This window comes from Protopterus annectens, chromosome 6.part0 (genome assembly GCF_019279795.1).
Source record: "Protopterus annectens isolate FY-2018-M chromosome 6.part0, PAN1.0, whole genome shotgun sequence".
Classification (NCBI taxonomy): domain Eukaryota; kingdom Metazoa; phylum Chordata; order Ceratodontiformes; family Protopteridae; genus Protopterus; species Protopterus annectens.
In genome coordinates this window covers 1,865,071,236-1,865,091,768 of record NC_056737.1, presented here as the reverse complement: position 1 = coordinate 1,865,091,768, position 20,533 = coordinate 1,865,071,236, and positions in this window count along the sequence as shown.

Here is a 20,533-nt window from a genome sequence, read left to right as displayed (position 1 = left end):
AATGCTTTTCTTTTGGTGTGAGATGAGGTGTAGGGACATGGTATCCCAGGATAGAGTGGTTGTACTGAGGACATCAGTTGTAGTAGCCAGGCACCAGCAATTCAGGGGACCCTCTCTTTTGTCAGCATTCCTCACAAGGTAATTGTGTCAGCACAGTACACACTGCTTGAGTGGTGTGCAGCTGCAGGATAACTGTGTGAACAGTGCCTCCTTACCTTTTCTAGGGTGTATGTATGAATTCCCCCTCCCCACTGCTTGCCTATGGTCTCTACAGACACATACATGTTGGTAGACTACCTTCTTGGAAGCAATGCTAGAATTAAAGTCAATACATAGTTGCACACAGGGCAAGTAACATGCAGTGACAACTGGTGTCCCCAGATGTCTCAGTAGGGTCATATTTACAGCCATGAAAACACTTATCATGGAAATGATCACTAACAATCTAGTACACCTGCAACCACTGGCCCAAATGCAGTTTGTGTTGTTCAAAGTCAGATCATACCTACCGTAAGCTTTGTACAGAATTCATTGTTACAGACTGTGATATATGAGGGGAATATGACTCACCTCACCTACCATGGCCTGACAATACATTTGTCAAGATAAGGCCATCAGGCATAGTGGACACACTTTGGAGGTGTTTTGCAAAGTTGCATCTCAGCCGTTGGAAAGCCAAGTGTCTAACAGTCATTATCTGAGAAGACAGTTTTTTGTAGGCCAGTGCTACAGTGAGCCCAGTCACTAGTCGACTATCCACACACATCATTCCTGGGATTACCCCTCCTAGCCATTACCTTCTCTGCAGTCATGGCCACTGTATGTGACCTCAGACTGGCTACATTTGCAGATGATTGCAAATAAGGGACTGTCAATGTTTTGCACACAGAACCAAAAGTTACCCAGGATGGGCTGACATACATATTAAGTTGCTGTCAGAGGCATTGACAAGTACTACATGCCAAGGTATGCACAATACTATACTTCTGGCAGTCAGTCACCCCCTTGGACAGTATCATATTGTCTGCTCACCTCCAAAAGTTGACCCAGTAGGCAAGAACTTATGGAGACAGAGAGTGATGTAGCCTTCAACTTTCACTGGTCAGCAAGATGTGGGACTTCACGCACTGCTGTACAACCTATAGATAAAGTATGGCATGTAAATCACAGAATGTCATTGTTGCATTGTATGTGGCACTCATCACACCTATCATTGAGTACGACATCTGTGGTATGTAAGTACAGAAGCATATCTGACACCTGTAACAGCCAGAGAGGTAACACAGTAACCAAATACACAGTGTACATAACATGTCCAATGCAGACTGTGTCAAGGCTGAAATTATGTATTCTGTCCACTACATACTTTGGAGGGAGGTGTATAGCTGCCATACAGTGAGCTGTCAACTCCCACTGGGTACCACCTGCACATCCAAGAAAAAAGTAGTACGTGCCATACCTGTTGTACACAGCTGCACCTTAAATGTGGTATAAATAGGCCATGCTGGGGAGACAGGTATGTAACCATGATACTATACACTACATGCAGCAGGGTTCCCATCCATGTGAACCACACTTCCTTTGTAACACACATCATGTGCAAGTAACACAGTGGGATTCGGAACAAGGTGATCATAACTGGATGGGGACACATGTCTGTAATGGACAGGGGGTTGTAGATGGTGCATCTCCTACATCACAGCTTGTAGTTGAACCCTGCTTACACTTATCAAGGAAACCACATCATGTCAGAGATTATGGATGCAAGAGTAAGCTGCATGATGCCATTGTCCCTGTTAACCTAAGATATACATTTAATGCTATGGAGACCTGCACCTCTAATGTTTTACCTGTGTGAACACATTTGGATTCTGTACAGACACTCCTTCTTGTACCTGATGGTTATGGGTTTATTGTAGCACTGTAGCCATAGGTGTGTCCCAAAACAATCCAGAATCTGAAGCATAAACAGTTTTGTGAGACACTATTCATTTTTTAAGTATACAGCCATTACAACATCATCCAGCTTAATCTACACAACAAAATGTGGTGTACTTAGTACAACCACCAGCACACAATGTCTGCCAGTGATCATACAAGCAACATGTGAAAGGTAACAGTAGATTAAAGGAATGCATAGCAATTTAGGTAGTCACCTTGTGCATAAAACACATAGCTTAATTTCCCTGCATTGATGACAAGAATGACAGAGATATGACACAGGTATTATCACTTGCACAGGGAGTTGTGTGGTGGTGAAGGAGAACAAGCCTGACCCAATAGGTTGGCAAGCATGTGTGTGAGTCAGGAAGGAAAGCAGGCAAGATGGACCTTGGAATGTGCAGTGTGTGTCTGCAGGTGACCTGATTGTGGCAGTGGTGTGGGAGTGTCTGCATGAACACAGTCAAGCTCAGTGCTAGGCCTACGTGACTGTATGTTGGAAAGCTTTGAACCATGCATGGCAGAGCTGAAAGTTCATTGTCTCTGCCCCTGAACATGGGAACTGCCTCTGCCAGGAGTTGCACTGGCACTTCCATGCCCAAGGTCAGAAGCAGCATTACTACTTGAGGGTGACTGCTGTCTGCTACGACCATGTCCTCCATGGCAATGCTCAGGATCATGAGTCCATGTCCTGCCACATCTTGGTGTGGACAGCACACTTGCCTCTGGGTCACTAGATGTACTGTCACTATGGGAACATGAGTGAGCATGGCAACTGGACTCTCGGCTGATGCAGTTGCTGAACTACATCCACTGGTGCAATGTTCAACTCCAACCAGATGTTCCATCAAAGACAATGACCTTTTCAAGACAGATAATCTGTGATCTCTCTCTCAGACCACTGTCTTTTCACTGCATCAGTCAGCCGATCCAAGGTATGAGCAACATGGTGGTGGCAGTGACGGATGTCAGACTGTGCTGCTTCCATAACCCTGAGCATTCATCTGGAGGTTCTTTCGGAATGTGCCTGTGCTTCCATGATGGCCCTAAACATACGCTGAGTGACACATGATGGTACATCTGCAACAGGTGGTGGAAGGACATCAGGCCTCCTATGAGCATCCCTATAAATTTGCCTGTGTGGAACACTTTCCTGTTCAATGTCATCTCCCTCTGACTGTCCAATATCTGTGGCTTCAGGGGGCTGGGTATGCATAGGCATACTGACTGTGCACAATAATAATGAGGACAGAAGAGGGATGTCAACTTCTGTGACAGAGACAGCCTTTGAAACCTCTCCCTCATGCCTCACTTTGGCCACCATCATCATCAGAGTCTGAAGAGACACTTACATCAGGTTGTGAGGGGGGCAGAGACCAACCCTCCTTGTCACCTGTGATAAAAAGGAAAAAGCGGTACATTAGTACATGCACTGCTATGTCCTACAGTACTATCTTGCAATATATGTCAAGTTGTATACAGTGTTATCAGTATTGTAGACTTGTCTAACCCCCACCATCGGATACCAGGACCTGAGTACATTGCTGTCTAAAAAACTTCTGTAGTTGCTTGTAACTAATAAGTTCATGAGCAACAGTGATGTACACTGTTGACATTTGTCAGCACTCTGCACAGTTGACACATAAGACAATCTGAAATGTCTTACAAATACTGCAAATCTATCAGTGTGATCACAACTATAAGGCATAGGTATGACTGTAAACCATGTTCCATTGGTAAAACTCTGTGAGGTTGGCACTCATGCAGACAGTACATCAATCTAGCTGGCAGGCCTGGGATGACACTTTAGCAAATACAATGCACTCATTCTAAATCTGTACCACAACAGTGTTATGTTTACCAGGAGCAGGATCACTGCAGAGTATGATTCCTGATGGTCCTGTGAAAAATTGAGGGAGAGGTAATGTAAACAGCAACCCATGTTGCACTGTGACAGGTTAATACATCCACAGATCTTACATTTACAGTACATCCTATGTTACTTAGTATGTAGGTCATAATCTGACCATGAGATTCACACTGCAAATAACCCCCCACCAAAAAAAAACCTGCCACCCACATAAAAAATTGTACAGTGTAAAACACCTAATGCTACAGTAGTCCAATGCTTATCCAGCTAAGCATACCTGGATGTTCCTCTTGTGTGGAAACAGTGGCACTCGCATCCATGACATACCTTGTGATGGATGCCTGGGAGGTGTCCTGTGTTCCTACGTTTGCCAGAAATTCCTTTGTGGCTGACAGTGATTGTTCTGCTGCCGGACCTCCACCGGTGGCACTACAATTGCTTCCCACATCTGCTGCTCTTCTGCTGGTGGAATTTATCACATCTGTGGCACAATGCCGTATCTGCTCATATGTCCTGCTCTGTTGTCCAATGGCATTCACATTGTGAAACCTGAGGGTGACTGCTGTCTCCCGGGACCATGTCTTCCATGGCAACGCCCAGGACCATGAGCCCATGGCCTGCCATGTCATGGTGTGGAGAGCACACAATGCTGCCTGCTCTTTCCTGTTTGTTTTTTCCCTGGACAGCAGGAGTTGGTGATGCCAATGCAGGGCATCCAGGATAGCTTCATCATTGGCCTCTGTAAAAGGGCTCCAGTGTGTTGTATACATATCTCCTGAAAGACAATAAAATGGGAAAATATGTCAGGATCACATATGTGGCAGTATAGTATGTAGAGATACAGCAGTAACAGATGGCTACCAGTAATCACAGCTTGGTTACACATCTCACATTCAACACCATGCAAACATAGTAAGGGTGTGTTTGTGAGTAGAATAGTGACAGTACTCATCTATCCCTGCTTGTGGCATGAATGATACTGTTGTATGGTCACACAATCAGCACAAAAGTCAATTAAGTTGTGGCCCGTATGTGCAAACCCCTTTATAATATGTAAAACAAGCAGTGCCACACAAACAGCAGTGTAGTATTACCAGAACTATCAACATGAAATTCCTAGGAGAGTTGTATACCTATTTAACATAGAGCATTCTACCTGTACTGTGCTCTAGTTCCTCTGTAGGTGTAACCCATCTGCAGATAATGACATGTCAGAAGTACAGTTCCACACAACGCTTACTGCTGTAATCACCATTCCCCCTAAGTACATGGACAAATATGCATCACATTGGAAACAAAATGGTTACATAGCTGATGGAATACTCCTCTATTGAATGATACCGATATATAGATGTTGTGGCAACAAGCTGACCAAGAAAAGTAACTCTCATACACAATGTTTTCTTTAGCTAGCTGTTTGCCTTTTTAACATGGTTCTGTATTAGGGATTGATTGCCTCAGACCCAATCTGTGCTTCTGAACTGCAAATTGGAGCCAGCACATCTGATTTGCATTATAAATCAGCCAATCCCATGCAACCACTGAACAAGATATAAGGCCTCAATGTACATTACAACCCCTTTCTCTATGTTGGGTTTGGAAATAGTAGGGGGCAGATCCTGCATCATGGCAGACAGTGTCTGTAGCAGCTACTATTTACATACAAATGTGTGTGCTACAGGCTGGAGCTGGAGGTGATGCTGCAGGCAATGGGAATAAACAGAAAAGGTGAAGACTTTGTAGGACAACAAGCTCATGTGGAACCTGTGGCAGCCTTGTTTTATAGGGAGAACCAAGTTGAGTGTAGCCACCCCACTGGGAAGTAAGGTATGTGTGTCAGGTAAGCATGTCAGCCAATGGTACCAGTAAGACAATGCAAGCCAAAATGCTTAGTGTGTCCTACAAAACCGATTGGTGTACATTAACCATGATGTCAGCCAGGGGGATATCTGCCACATCACATGTTATGCCGTGGTATTCCCCTGTTGATTGTGTGCTGGCAACCCTTGTGTCTGGCTCAACTGCCATGTATGTATTTTACTTGTGCATCTGCGGTGATCTGTGATATCACCAGCAAAAGATTGTGAGCTGCAGTGTGATATTACTGGGGTATAATTCCAGTACACACTTCAGCATCCACTGGGAATACAGCATACTGCATTACCTTTTGTACTAGGAGTAGGATGAGAGTGGTCCTATCTGTATGTCTTTGCCCTCTGCAATATAGATGCAGACATTCCAGCTGTACTGGTTTGGGTGGATAAAGAGGTGATGAGACAGACATACATATCATGCTTTATAATACTGATGGCCACATACATGTATTTCCATTGGTAGACGCAGCTGTACTTGAACATAGGACCATGTGTACCAAAAAGTTATTTTTTTAATGCAGTTTACAGACTGAGCTACAGAGGCAATGCTCTGGCAGGTGAATTATTACATGTTGTAGTTATCATTGCAAAGTTAGCTGCTGTTAAATACCACACTTACATCTATTAGTATGTGTATGGCTTTAGGGTGCTGTATTTATATAACAGAGCCCCAGTTAACAGTTTCTTTTTCATTAATATTTTATCAAGTATATTCTTACATGTCGTCAACATAACTGCAGGGTTACCTGCTATCAGATACCTCAATTATGTCTAAGCTTATGTGTGTGCCTTTATAGTGATGTATTCGTGTACTAGAGTGCTAATTGCAGTAATATTTTGCATGAATCTCTGAGCTGATTTATGTGGTGCAGCGTGGTTCCCTATTAAATGAATAAATGCTTAAAATGTCAAGTACAAAATGCTCAACAGAATTTAAGTGAACGTTCACCTAAGCGAAACCTCAGAATGTCAAAACAAAGAGTTTCAAAAAGTTATACTTGGCCAGCCGTCAGGAAGCCAATGGCTGACATCAGAACGTTCACCTTGTTTAGCCATTCTTACAGTCCTCCACTGTGGTGCGGTCTCGTCGTTCACCCTGTGTAATGTTATGACAGTCCTCCACTGTGGTGCGATCTCGAAGTTGGTATATTTAAGTAGGGGGTGTGGGGGCAAAGCCTCCCACTTTATTTTGTTTGTTGATTTTTCTTTTCTTTTCTTTTTTGGGGAGGTTTTAATGGTGTTCAGTACATTTTAGCCATCAGCGGTTGGCTTCCTGATGGCTGGACAACTATAACTTTTCAAAACTCCTTTTATTTGACATTATGGGGTTTCGGTTAGATGAACTTTCACTTAAAAGCTGTCAAGCATGTCGTATTTGACATTTTAAGTGTTCATTCATCTAATATAGACCCGTGCAGCATGATGCACTGTACTGTTTAAACATGCTTAATGGGTGAACTACAGCGTTACTATGTTTTGCTTAAAACACCTACTTTTGTTAGGAGCTGTGCGACTTGGTGGGATGATCCACTGTTCTTTAGATGTGAGGGTCATGGGTTTGAAATAGGCAGATGTACATTTTGACTTTGATTAATATTGTTCCAAAAGCATATATCAGTACAGAGCTATTTAGCATATTTAAGTGATGCAGTGCACTGTGCCACGTTGTACAAAAAAAGTTATAGAAAAGAAAAATGGGGAGATAGGACAGTGGTGAATAGGAGGTGCAACCAGGGGGAAAAACATAGTGAAAGGCAGGTAGGGATGTACAGGATGGGTGTAGAAAAGAACCATAGCTGTCTGTTTCTTAATCAGCAACTGTGCATTTTAACAGATCTTTTAGATGAATTTGGATTGTTGCCCCTAGAGAGGGGGGATGATGACAATCTAACTGCATTGTCAAGCCAGTCGGATCAAATTATGTGTTGTCCAGTGGACACGTGCAAAATGGAGAACTATGTATGGGACAATATTATTTTATTTGGGGATGTTGGCGAAGGGACATAGGCACATGTGGGGGAGGTAAGTTGGGAAGGTGAGGATGCTTTTGCAGACAGACAAGACAGACAAGACAGCAGACAGGGATAGAGTGTGACACAAGATGGGGGTCAACACCTTGGATGGGGAGACTGTTGTGGAATCCCAGTCTCAGGAGCATCCACAAAGTAGCAGTGTGACTCAAGTCCTCACCCATGGGACTATTGGCACTGCTCCTTCACTGCCCCTGTGGTGACAGTGGTGGAGGCTGGCATCCTGGGTGAGGCTGCCCCACCAGGGTGGTGAGCATGCCCTCCATCTGGTGTTGGTGAGCTCTGATATTTCGATGGAGCAATCTGTACACCGTACCTGGTATGTCATCATGGGTGCCAAACCACCCCCTTCACCACCACTCCCAGAGGAAGGCCCAACCCAGCTTGTGGGAGGAACTATCCATTGCCACAGGTTGTGCATGGCCAGCAGAGGGGACACCACCAGGATCCGGCCCAAATGTGCTGGGACCCGGTGCCACCACCAGGGGAGCCAAGCTAAGTGGATCACTTAGAACCAGCCTACCTTGTTGCACTGTAGTAAATTAAATGTAAATATAAGATAAAACAAGTAATAACCAAACAAATGTTAATATTAACACAATGGAATATAATATTGATTAACCAAAATACATATTAAGGTACATTATGTGGAACATAACAATAAATAACATAATGGTAAGTATGCTAACAGCAAACCAGTATGAAGTAACCCATAAGGTCAACATAAGAGTTAGTTTAACAGAATATATTATTATCAAATCAGAGTAATAAATAACATTAATAAATTAAAGAAGATAAGGGGTGGGGAGAGAGAAAAAACACACCTTTAATGAACTCGCAGATGATATTACTACACAGACTATTAATACATACTTCTACAGGTGTGCAGTGTCAGTTGTGAATACAGTGACTCCGATTCTTGTATAGATGATGTTGCATGTACATGCCTCTCAATCTGTTAGCATGGGACAGTATGGGCCATGCACTAGCAAATGTAGGCACACAACTACAGGGAACTGTTTCACATACTGTGCTCATACATTACTACCAAGGTGTTCTGTAATGGATTTGTAAATAAATTGCATTCCAGGTAATCATTTATCTGCTAATCATGGAATAGACAGATTGGGCAGTTGTCATTACATTACGAAAAATCATGACAGTTGAGAGGTATGTTCATGTACATTAAGTAGATTAGATAGTAGGTCATGTCTTAGTTGACTGGCATGACAGTAGAACCAACAAGCTGTGACTCCAGGGGAGATGTGCACTTACTTTAACGACTGGAGTCACCTTAGAACACACATGCAGTGAATACAGCCCTACTGCAGTTATTTGAACACATTACATATCAAAGCACAATCCTGCTTTAAACTTTATTGTTATTGTTCCTTACAATCTATCACTTATACACATATCTGCCCAGAATGTGAGCTACCTTACCCATGTACTTTGTTCCTGGAGTGGGAGGAATAGAGAGCATTATTTGACTCAAACTGGCCAGAAGACAGGCCTGAACCTTACTGTGGGTAGTGCACTTCATTTATCAGGCAATTATTTTTGCATTCTTTATTAATTTCCTTTTTACAGTTGACTGGCATCAGATTAGAACATACATGCAGTGAACACATTACTTATCAAAGCACAGTCCTGCTTTAAAATGTATTGTTATTGTTCCTTAGAATCTGTCACTTATACACATGGATATCTGCCCAGAATGTGAGCTACCTTACCCATACCTTACCCATATACTTTGTTCTTGGAATGGGAGGAATAGATAGCATTATTTGACTCAAACTGGCCAGAAGACAACCCTGAACCTTACTGTGAGTATTGCACTGCATTTATCAGACACTTTTCCTTACTTACCACACTCATGCCTCATCCGCATGAGATGGGACTTTGCGAGCCCATTCAGTTGTGGCTGTTGGAAGAGAAGCAAACCATTATGCATACCAATTTTGCACAGATTCAGCTTGTATATTAGTAAAATAGTCGTAAACATACTTACATATCTGTGGGGGTATGCCCAGTCTGAGCTTCTTAGACCCAGGTGTGCAAAGTTCACCTCTTCCTCCAGTTCAGGTCATCATAGTGGTGATGACACTGCTCACCATTGTGGGGGATACCAGTAGTACTGGTACGATCCCTGCCTAACTGATCCCAGGCTTCAGCTTTACATTCTGAGCCCTGGTAATCACCCTGCAGCAGTCAAGGTTCTTAGTTGGTCACCAGGACTCCAACAAACACTCCGGTCTCCTGCACACCCCAACTCTGTGTCCGAAAGTGCACTCCCTCACCAGCACTGCCATTAAAAAACAGGCTACTAAGAACTCCAATGAATGGTGTAGAATTCCCACCTATTGGCCTTAATATAGGCTGCATTTCCACCCTTACATGTCATACTGGAACTTTCAAAAAATAGCCGGGTTGCCTAGTAGCCCACAAACCATTTTACGAGAGCTGAGCATTGCACAAACTCACACAGCCATGTTTCAGCGGATCTTAGTAATGCACAAACAAGAATAGCCATTGATCATGTTTAAGCAGTGCTTAGCAACACACAGCTTTTCCAAATGTAACAATTTTGTTTTTGCATTAAACTGCACTATAGGTCACCTCGCAGATTTTCATGGCATGAAATTTAAAAAGGTATGATTACTCTGGACTTGAACCTGGGACCTACTACACTTTAAGCCATGACTCACCCTATTTAGCTACTTGGATAGTAAGAGAAACAATATATCTTTACATATACTACTAAGGTGCCTGCTAGCACTGATAAGCACTATGCCACATAAACAGTCATTAAAAAAAAAATTAAACAAATTAATAACATCCGGTTTCTATTTTTAGATGTATGCCAGGTGTCAGCTGTGTATATATAAGAGTAGCTTGGCAATGCTAAGCATTGTGCCATGCAAATGTGCATTAAAAATGTTTCAAATATATTTATACAATAGCAGAGTACATTACAAGGATTATTTTTCTGTTCATAACATCCATCCACTAATTTCCTGGACAATCCACAACAAAGGGACAGCCTCAACACTACTGCTTACATGGATTCAATATCTGTGTTATTGTGATCTCCCTTGGCAGTGCACCATGATTAAAATGCATGGTGCATTGCTGAGGGGCAATCATGGCCGTGTACATGGGACATTCATTGTAGGCTCCAAAAGGAGCCTACACATAGTTTATTGAATCCTGAGGTCAGTCTTTTCCTATGTTTTCAGTCTTTTTTTCAGCTTATCAGCACTCAGACATTTCAATATGGAGCCATTCTGTGGCATCTCTAGAATAACACTCAGCCAAGGCTTCCTGACAGACGAATAAAACCCCTTTTGGGGACCACTTCCACATGTATAAATGATAGTTTATTATTTGTTTAAATATTTCTGATGTTTTTGATGGAAATTGCATTATGTCACTTTAAGAATTTTTTAAGAATATTTTTTCAGGCATGTCAGTACATGTTCCACGAATGCAGTTATTGTCTCTCAAAAATAGCTTTACAGTCACAGACTATCATTTTTGTGCCCTATGATTTGTTCCAGGTATAATTCATTGTTTTTACTTCTTCTTCTTTTGGCTGCTCCCATTAGGGGGTCACCACAGTGGATCATCTGCTTCCATTTCTTCCTGTCCTCTGCATCTTGCTCTGCCACACCAACCACCTCCGTAAACCTTATCTTAGGCCTTCCTCTTTTCCTGTTACCTGGCAGCTTCATCCTTAGCATCTTTTTCCCAATATACTCAGCATCCATCCTCAGCACATGTCCAAACCAACGTAATCTTGCCTCTCTGTCTTTGTCTACAAACCTTCCAACCTGAGCTGACCCTCTAATATACTTATTCCTAATTTTGTCCACCCTTGTCACACCCAGTGCAAATCTTCACATCTTTAACTCTGCCACGTCCAACTATGGCACCTGTCTTTTTGTCAATGCCACTGTCTCCATTTTTTTTACTAATATAAACAATTGGAAAGTTGTTGACAAAGGAAAATTGGCACATTTTTGAATGCCTGATTTTTACTCGGTATTTACTTGTTTTTGTACAGTGCAGACAATTTCTAAAAAATAGTTTCTAAACTGACAGGGAATTTTGTGTGTTGCTTGTTTAGCATTGGGAAGGGTTGTGTGCTGTTTGTGCTTATTAGTGGCAACTTACCTTCTGACTGAGTGCTACAGGCATATCTTACTGGTGGTCAGACATGCTTTCATGACTGTAGCATGAATATTTAACCCAGACCTGCTGGCATTTCTTCAAAAGTACCAAAAAAAAGAAAAATTAAATCAGAAGTTATTGCCTTCTGTGCAGGCTCATTCGGTGCTTGAGCTGATGAGGGGAGACTCTCCACTGGCCACTGCCAGTTCCTCAGACCAGTATCCTGTTTCCTCAAATCCCTCTGATGTAGTCTTTCTTGCCACCAAAAACAGGGGTCAGACATGTCCTCTTTGTCTGTTCCAGTATCCGCCTTTGGCATGGGCGAACCACCTATCTTGGGTACAGGAGATATCTCAAGAGAGCTTTCTCTGAGGTGCCAGGGGAAGAGAGCTAACACTCGAGATGATCTGCTTTCCCTTAGCCATTCTCCCCTTAGGAAAGTTCCTAGGAAAGAGAAACAAAAATGTAATCACAGAGAAAAGTGACATATGGTTTCTGTAGCTAAAAATGATGCTATTTCCTTGGCCATAAATTTATTGCAGTCAGTTCTGAGTGCCATATGCCTCTTCATAAAATTTGTACCACTTCTTCTAGGGAAGAGGATTCCTTTTCAGATGATTCAGATTTTGACAGAAACAGGGTTATGTCACCTAAGGGTTCTAAAGGCCAATACCCTGATTTGTGGATAGTGAGCCTGAAGTTGTACAAATGAAGGCTTTCTCTTTTGCTGAGACTAGTTCCAGACTAAAGGATATATTTTCTTGGGAAGAGATGGGTGTTCCCACCTGAGCTGGGCAGATATTGTGATATGCTTGAACAAGAAACCTACAATACTGCACCCATTCCTCCTTTTCTATCAATACTGCAGGAGCCTTTAAAGCTGACTAAAATGTTCCAGATTTTTCCCATCAGTTCCTAAGAAAGCAGATAAATTCTAGAGAGCTTGTCTAACAAATATCTTTATTTCAATTTTAGAGCAGATCCAGCTGCAATTACACAAATGACTCCTGTTGCAAAAAAGTATTTTCCACCTCCAAACCACTTTCTGGAGATAAGAAAGTTAAATAACTAAATAGACAGGGTAAGAACTTTTTTCTTCTTCCCATCTCGTTTTCAGAATTCTAAATTACCGGGCTATATGGAGAATTTTATTTTAAAATGTGCCAACAGTTTAGTAGACTTTTCTGCTTCTCTGACCCTTGAAGGTAGGTCTTATGTAAGTTTCCAAATATGTCTTAAGAAGTATTAGTGTGACAGTGTTGATACTGTTTGCAGAGTTTCAGCTTTAGCTACGGTTTTAAGGAGATTTATTTGGGTACATAAACAAAACCTTTCATATGTGTTAAAGTCAAAAAGTTTGTGTCACATGATACAGAGAGCTTTTTTTGAGCTATCTGCTACACAATTATTCAGAGAATGAGATAATAGGGATAAATTAATTAAAGGAGTATCCAGGATATTTCAGTTCCCCTGTTTTTTCCCTTTGAAAAACGATACCCAGTTTAAAGGGCAAAACAAGCAATGAGTACAGCCTAAAACTAGGCAATGTCCCAAGAAAAAATGTCAATTGGAATCAGTCCCACCCCCCAAAAAAGAAGCAGTTTTCCCAAAAAAGGGGTCAAATACCACCTTCTAAATGACTATGCCAAGAACCCTATCACCTTTACTCCCAAACCCCCGTTTCTCTTCCCATTTCACAATATCTAAACTGCAATGTTCCAACTTGTTGTCAGATCATTTCAAATGAGTTTTGAAGAATATCTGGCAGGTAACAGCTGAGAATGGATGAAATCTCCCAACTGGGGGGATCCCTCCTCCCATCTTTAACAAACAGAATTGTTTCCCAAGATGCTCAAATGTATGCTACAGTCTGGAGTTATAGAATAGATCCTGCAGAAAACATAGGAATGGAATTTTATTCCAGAATGCTTCTGGTATCAAAGAAGGAGCACTCATGTAGACCAGTTTTGGACAATTCTTTTATCGATCTGTTTGTAAAATTCAAAAATTCAAGATGGTAACCATTCAGACTGTGTTAGTACTTCTCATAGGCCATGGTCTTATGCAATTTTAGACCTCAAAGATATTTACCATCACATTCCTATTGCACACAATTTCAGGAGATGCCTAACATTTTGAGTATCTGTGTCACATTACCAATTCTTGGCATTACCTTTTGAGCTGTCTGCTGCACCAAGAGTGTTTACAAAATGACTAGCCCCTTACAAACTGCAAGGTATCCCCAATTTTCCTTATTTAGACAACTTGGTTATCTGTGCAGAATATTTGCCTCGATGACAAGCATCCTTAACAAAGGTTATTTCTCTCTTTACTCATCTGTGATTTCAGTTAAATATGCAAAAATCCTCCCTGTCTCCATCACACAGGATTGTATTTCTTGGGTGCCTTATAGACAATCACATGCTAAAAGCTTTTCACCTCAGGACAAGGTGGATTCATGTCCCAAAATATTCCTAAACTTTTCTCTTCTGTCCCAAGCTACAGCCACAGAAATCCTCAGGGTTCTAGGCCTTATGGCTTCTATGATCCCCATGATACCACTTGCCATACTGCATGAGAAAAATAGTAACATCTGAAAAACATAAAAGACACAGCATATGTAGCCCTTGAACTCTCAAATGCCAGTACTGAGTTTTGTAAAATTAGAAATACAATGGTGGAGGAAGCATAATGTCTCTAAATCTAGGGCTTGCTTTTCTCTTCCTTCCCCAACACAATCCACCCTGACAGATTCTGTGGATTTCTCTTTAGGAGTAGTTTCTATGGCAGTGAACATGCAAGGTTTGTAGGACAATTTGGATAGACAAAAGCACTTAGATGCCACTGAAATGCAAGCTGTATTTCATGCCGTTATGACTACACATCATCTTTGGAAAACAGTCAATCATTAGGTGATTACTGGGAACACCACAGTCATGTTGTACTTAATCAAACAAGGTGGCACCAGATCATACCTTCTTTGCCAGCTGGCAATAATAGCTTGAGAGTTAGCTTTCCAGCACTCCCTAAATCTTTAGGTATCTTACATACTATCAGTGCAAAGCACTGTGGCAGACAAACTCAGCAGATCCTGGACAGACCCTCATGAGTGGAGTCTCAATACAGAAGTAATACCTCAAGTAGATCTATATGTTTCCTTTCAAAACAGACAACTAGGCATGTTATGTTCCAGAAATCCTTGCAACATAGCCAAGTATGTAAGATGTTTTTTTAATTACTCTGGTCAAGGATGTTTCTATATGCCTTTCCACCATTTCCATTTAATTAGAATGTACTTCTGAAGCTTCCGAAAGATTTACCAAAAATCATTATGTTGACTTACTGTTGGCCCAGGCAGAATTGGTTTTCCCTTCTTATGGAACTGGCTAAGCCCAATTGCCACAAGCTTCCTCACAGACTGGATCTACTCACACGGGACAAGGAAAGTTTGATACAGCCGACATCAAGCAACTAACTGCCTTGATGATTCAGTTTTGATATAATTTAGGCACCTCTGTCATTAGGACATTCAGCAGATTCTAAATGAGGCAAGAAAGATTGATACTAAAATGTTACATAATGGCAAATGCAAAAGAGTTTCTAGCTAGTGCTTAGCTACCAACAAGGGCCACTTCACAGATTTTTCACTCCTGGTACGCAAATATTTCTCAGAGTTATTATTGTCTGTCCTTTTTTATGCCTCTTTCAAGGTATATCTTGTGGCTATTTCTGCTTATCTGCCTGTGGAGCCTCCTATTTCTTTTCTGTTTGTTGTTAAACATGTTTTGAAAATGAGTGTTACACTCCCTCGCAAACAAATTCCTCCTTCATGGGATCTCAGCTGGTTGCTGTGGAAAATCTAATTTTGTCACCCTTCAGACTTGCCTCTTTGGCTGATTTGAGGTTTGTTGCTTGGAAAACTGTCCTACTTATTGCTCTTTCATCTGCAAGAAGAGTATCATAATTGCAGGCATTTATGGTGTGGGAACCCTTACAAGTTTCCCATAGGGATAGGGTCAATCTGCTGACTTACCCTTCATTCATGCCTAAGGTTGTCTCAGAGTTCATTTTAAATCAAGCTATCAGTCTCCCTTTTTGTCTGTTTAGGGCCCAAAAACAAGACCAAAATGATTCTTCATATCTTAGGTGTGCATAGAAAACTAATGTGCTATCTTGACAGGACCAAGTCCTTCAGTAAGACTGAGCAGCTGTTAATTTCCTGTTGTGAGACTAGGAAAGGTCAACCCTTGTCTAAATTGTCAGCTATTGTGTTTTGTTACTTTAACCATGGCAAAACTATTCCATGCAAGGCCAATGCCCATTTTACTAGGGCCTTATCTTCTTTAATGGCATACTTTAAAGGTATGGACTCTATAAGCATTCTACATGCAGCAACTTTTTCTTCCATCCATATACTTACAAAGCACTACAAGTTGGATTCCTTTTCCTGGTTTAGAGCAGGCTTTTTAAGGACTATTCTCCAGGGGCATCTGCACCTGTATACTTCCTCCTCCCAGGTAGTGTAAGCATTGCTAATCTAGACATGGGCTACTGCAATAGTAAGAATGATGAAAAAAGTACAATTATGTAACATGGACCCATAACAGTAGATGTTTAAATTCTTCACTACTACACTAGCTGTACCCACCCACCATCCTGTCATACTGTACATAGTTAGAGAGGGTTACAGCTTTTGCTACTGATGTTGTCTTTATTCCTATTACTGTTGTTGTTTCTATTATGATTTTCTTTTTGTTCAGGGAGAGCTCCCCTTTGTTAAAGTTATGAGCAAGAAAGTCCTGAAGATTTTTAGTCACACTGCTTTTATAGTTCCCCTCCAAAAGGGATGAGGGTGGGGGTTAGAGCTTTGGGATGCTATCTGGGTATTGTATTCTTGGCAGGATACAACTCTAAGTCTGTTGCAGCAGTGAAGAAATCATAGGTTCATAGGTTCATAGATGTGTACTAGGCTAATGGCCCTGGGGCCTTTACAAGCCTAGCCATAGGATTACCCTGGGATAGTGCCACCCGACCTTCGTTCCCAGTGCCTCTGTCAAGTACAGCCACTGGGGTGAATTTTCTGTTTCCCATCCACTCATCAAGATTTCTCATGAAGAGGGTCAGTTAGGTGCTCTGCTTGACATGTATGGGAAGTCTGTTCCATAGCATGGGCAGTCTCTGGGTTATGAACCTGTCCCTCTAGCATGTTTTGTTAAATGTGGTAATAAGGTTGAGGTCTCTGGAGAATGTGGTGCAGAGGAATTGGGATTTCTTTAGATGTAGCATTTCTAACAGAGCTGGGTCAGACATGGCTTTGTAAGTCAAGCAGAGATCGCCTCTAAGTAGGCGATATGAGACAGAGAATAGTTGGAGTTTTTTGAGTCTGCCCATGTAGGCCAGGTGTTTAAGGCCTAGAATCCTCTTTGTGAGGTACTTTTGCTGCCTCTCCAGTTGTTGCACGTGTCTAGTGAGGTACATGCCAAGTGGGGCATTGTACTCGATGATTGGCCTAAAGAGGGAAGAGTAGAGGGAGACAATGACCTCTTTCTTCCTGGATGCAAAACTCTTAGTAATGAGATGTGCCACATAGAAGGACTTTCTGACCACAGTGACAATGTGGTGATCAAAAGAGAGGTTGCTGTCAGCTTGTGTTCCCAGATCTCTTATAACATCTTCTGTGCTCAGTGGACTACCATCAATGTGGTAATTCATGGGAACTGGGTTTTTCCCAAAGGGGAAGATGACACTTTTTTTGGCATTGAGCTTAAGGCCATGGTTCTGACACCAGTCGTTAGTCACAGTGAAGCCATTCTGTATGATGTCAGCATCACTTGGGGAGTTAATAATATCTCCCGACTTGCAATTGTCTGCGAACTTTGTCAGCCATAGTCCCTTTGTGTTGGCCTAGACTTCAGAAAAGTAGATAACAAACAGGAGAGGACCCAGGACCGAACCCTGTGGGACTCCACTTGTGACTAATCGTCAGTCTGACTTGGAATCAGCTACTTTCACACTGTGGGTTCTATCAGTGAGCCAGTTTGCAACCCACCTAGTGATATAGGGGTTAATGCCAAGCTTAGTGAGTTTTTCTATGATTACTGAGTGGGGAATGGTATCAAAAGCCTTGGCCAGATCAAGGTAGATTGTATGAACCACCTTGCCTTCATCCACAACTCTGGTGACTGACTCAAAGAAGTTGACCAAGTTGAGCAAGCATGATCTGCCCTTCACAAAACCAAACTGTATGGGATCCAGAGTTTGGAGATTCCCTATATCCTTGTTTATTAGGTCCATGATGATGCATTCCATAGCTTTGCTTATCAGACTCATCAGGCTAATGGGGTGAAACATCTACTGTTATGGGTAAGTGCAACATACATATTTTTACTTAATAAAGATGTTCTGAAAGGTAACGTATCATGTCAACTAAAGCTTGACAAGAAAGGCACAGTCACTATATAAGTGATTTGATAAGAATGTCCGATTCCAGTGAACCCACTGCATTTAACACTATGGGGGGAGTCATGAAACCCTGCATGATAATGTTTACTGTGTGTGTGTCACTGTGCAATGAGCAAATGAGCGTGACAAGTTTTAGATTCAATAAACTCCACACAGCAGCGTGCACTTACCTGCAAATATGGAAACTTCCGTGGCATGCAAATTACAGCATAAATAGGTGATTTTTTTGCTAATGAAGTAAATCAACATGGTGGACTGATATGACAACCTCTAAAGTAACCATGTAGACTCTGTGTTTGTGCTGGCCATGTATTCAGAAACTTTCTGAATACAGCCACAAAAAGGAGTCTACAAGGAAACAAGAACAAGTAAAAGCTCTTAAATTTTGTACAGAACTGACCTCAACATGTTACCCCACAAATATTATGACCTAATTACACAATGTGGATGCTAGAATATCACTGTTACAGAATAAATAAATACATTTGTAAGGGCTATGATATAAATGCACTTTAGCTCCCCCACCCCCAAAAGAAAATGTAATTGTACATAATGCAGGCTGTTCAATGTTTGAACATCCTGAAATAGACTATTATATTGTACTATAAGCATATGTAGCATATAGCAAATATATGGGCAAAGGAATAGCCTCCCTTGTGTTTGCAATATTGTGCTCCTGTGCAGTTATTCCATTGATAAGGCTACTAACCATGTAGATTCCAGGTTGTCAGCATGGTGAAGATGCAAACTAGGTAAATACTTATTGGTATTGCTGAATCCCAAAAACAGTAACCCTGCAGGGATGTTCACTCCATGTATGCACTTCCACTGTGTTTTTGTTTTCAATGGATGTCAGCAATGAGTGATGACATCAGGGGGTGTGTTAGGTTACACTTTCAAAGATGTATAGGTTGGTCTATGCAGGGTGAAGGTGCATGTAATCTATGCACAAATCACAGGTTGCATGTCATCCTTGGAATTTGGTGTAAAATGTGTCTTCTCTGCCCATTTTGAATAATTTTTGCACATTTTTAATGTCCTTGTTTGCACGATGGTGAGTGTAGTGCACTATCTCGCAACTGAAGAATGAATAAATGGCAGCTTTTGCTGTGCTTGTCTTATAAATAGTCCTCTGGCATCACATGTATGTACAGAACTAAAGTGTGGAAGGTCCTGGGCTTGAGCTCAGGGTGGGCAAACTTTCCTTTTTATACTGAATGTTTGTGCGATATCACGGGAACGAAGAAAAGTAATTACAGTTTTGCAGTGCTTAATTTATTTTTGCATAATTGTGCAGGGGTGCATGGAGGTGTGTGAAGGTGTGCCTAGTGCAATGATGAGCAAGCAGCAGGCGTGTGTAATGGATGCTAATTACAGTATAAGCAGGTGAATTCCATTTTCATGAACTGATAAAACACAGTGCAGCTATTCTACATGCTATAAGGCATCCATGTAGCTTCCATTCTTATTTTCCTAAATACTTCCATACCACTGGAGCACAGAGAAGGAAATTTTAACTGAAACAGCGCTAGGGGCTGCTGCAGCTATTCAACATCTGCATCTGCTACAAGCTGAAGTTAATACTGCTGGTGCTGATGACAATAGGCTTAGGCCATGAAAGAGAAGCTTGTTCAGGTCCATGGTAACTTATCCGATGCTACATGACCTGTAGATTATAGAGCACTACAAGCTGGACAGGGACACCTTACAAGAACTCTGTGAGCACTGCTTCCCTCAACTCCAGGCCAGAACCAATCGAGGGGAACCCATCCCAGTGGAAACTAAATTATGTGTACCCCTACAGGTACTTTTCAAAAACCAACTAAGGACATGATGTGTGTGTCACAGGCATCAGCATCCATGATCCTCCACCAATTCCTGGATGCTATTCTCATATATGTCAGTGAGAACATATGTTTTCCCCATAATTCTGAGGAGAGGGCTAGCAATATGCAACAGCTCTATCCTGTAACACACTACCCTGATGTACTGGGTGCCATAGATTGCACTCACGTACAGATCAAGGCACCGCCTGGTGAGCAGGGTAGAATCTACATTTAACTGCAAGGGATACCACTCCATCAGCTGCCAAGTCATCTGCAATGCCCAGGGAATAATCTTGAATGTGTGTGCTGGCCACCCTGGCAGTTATCATGACTCCCATATCTGGCATACATCACAGC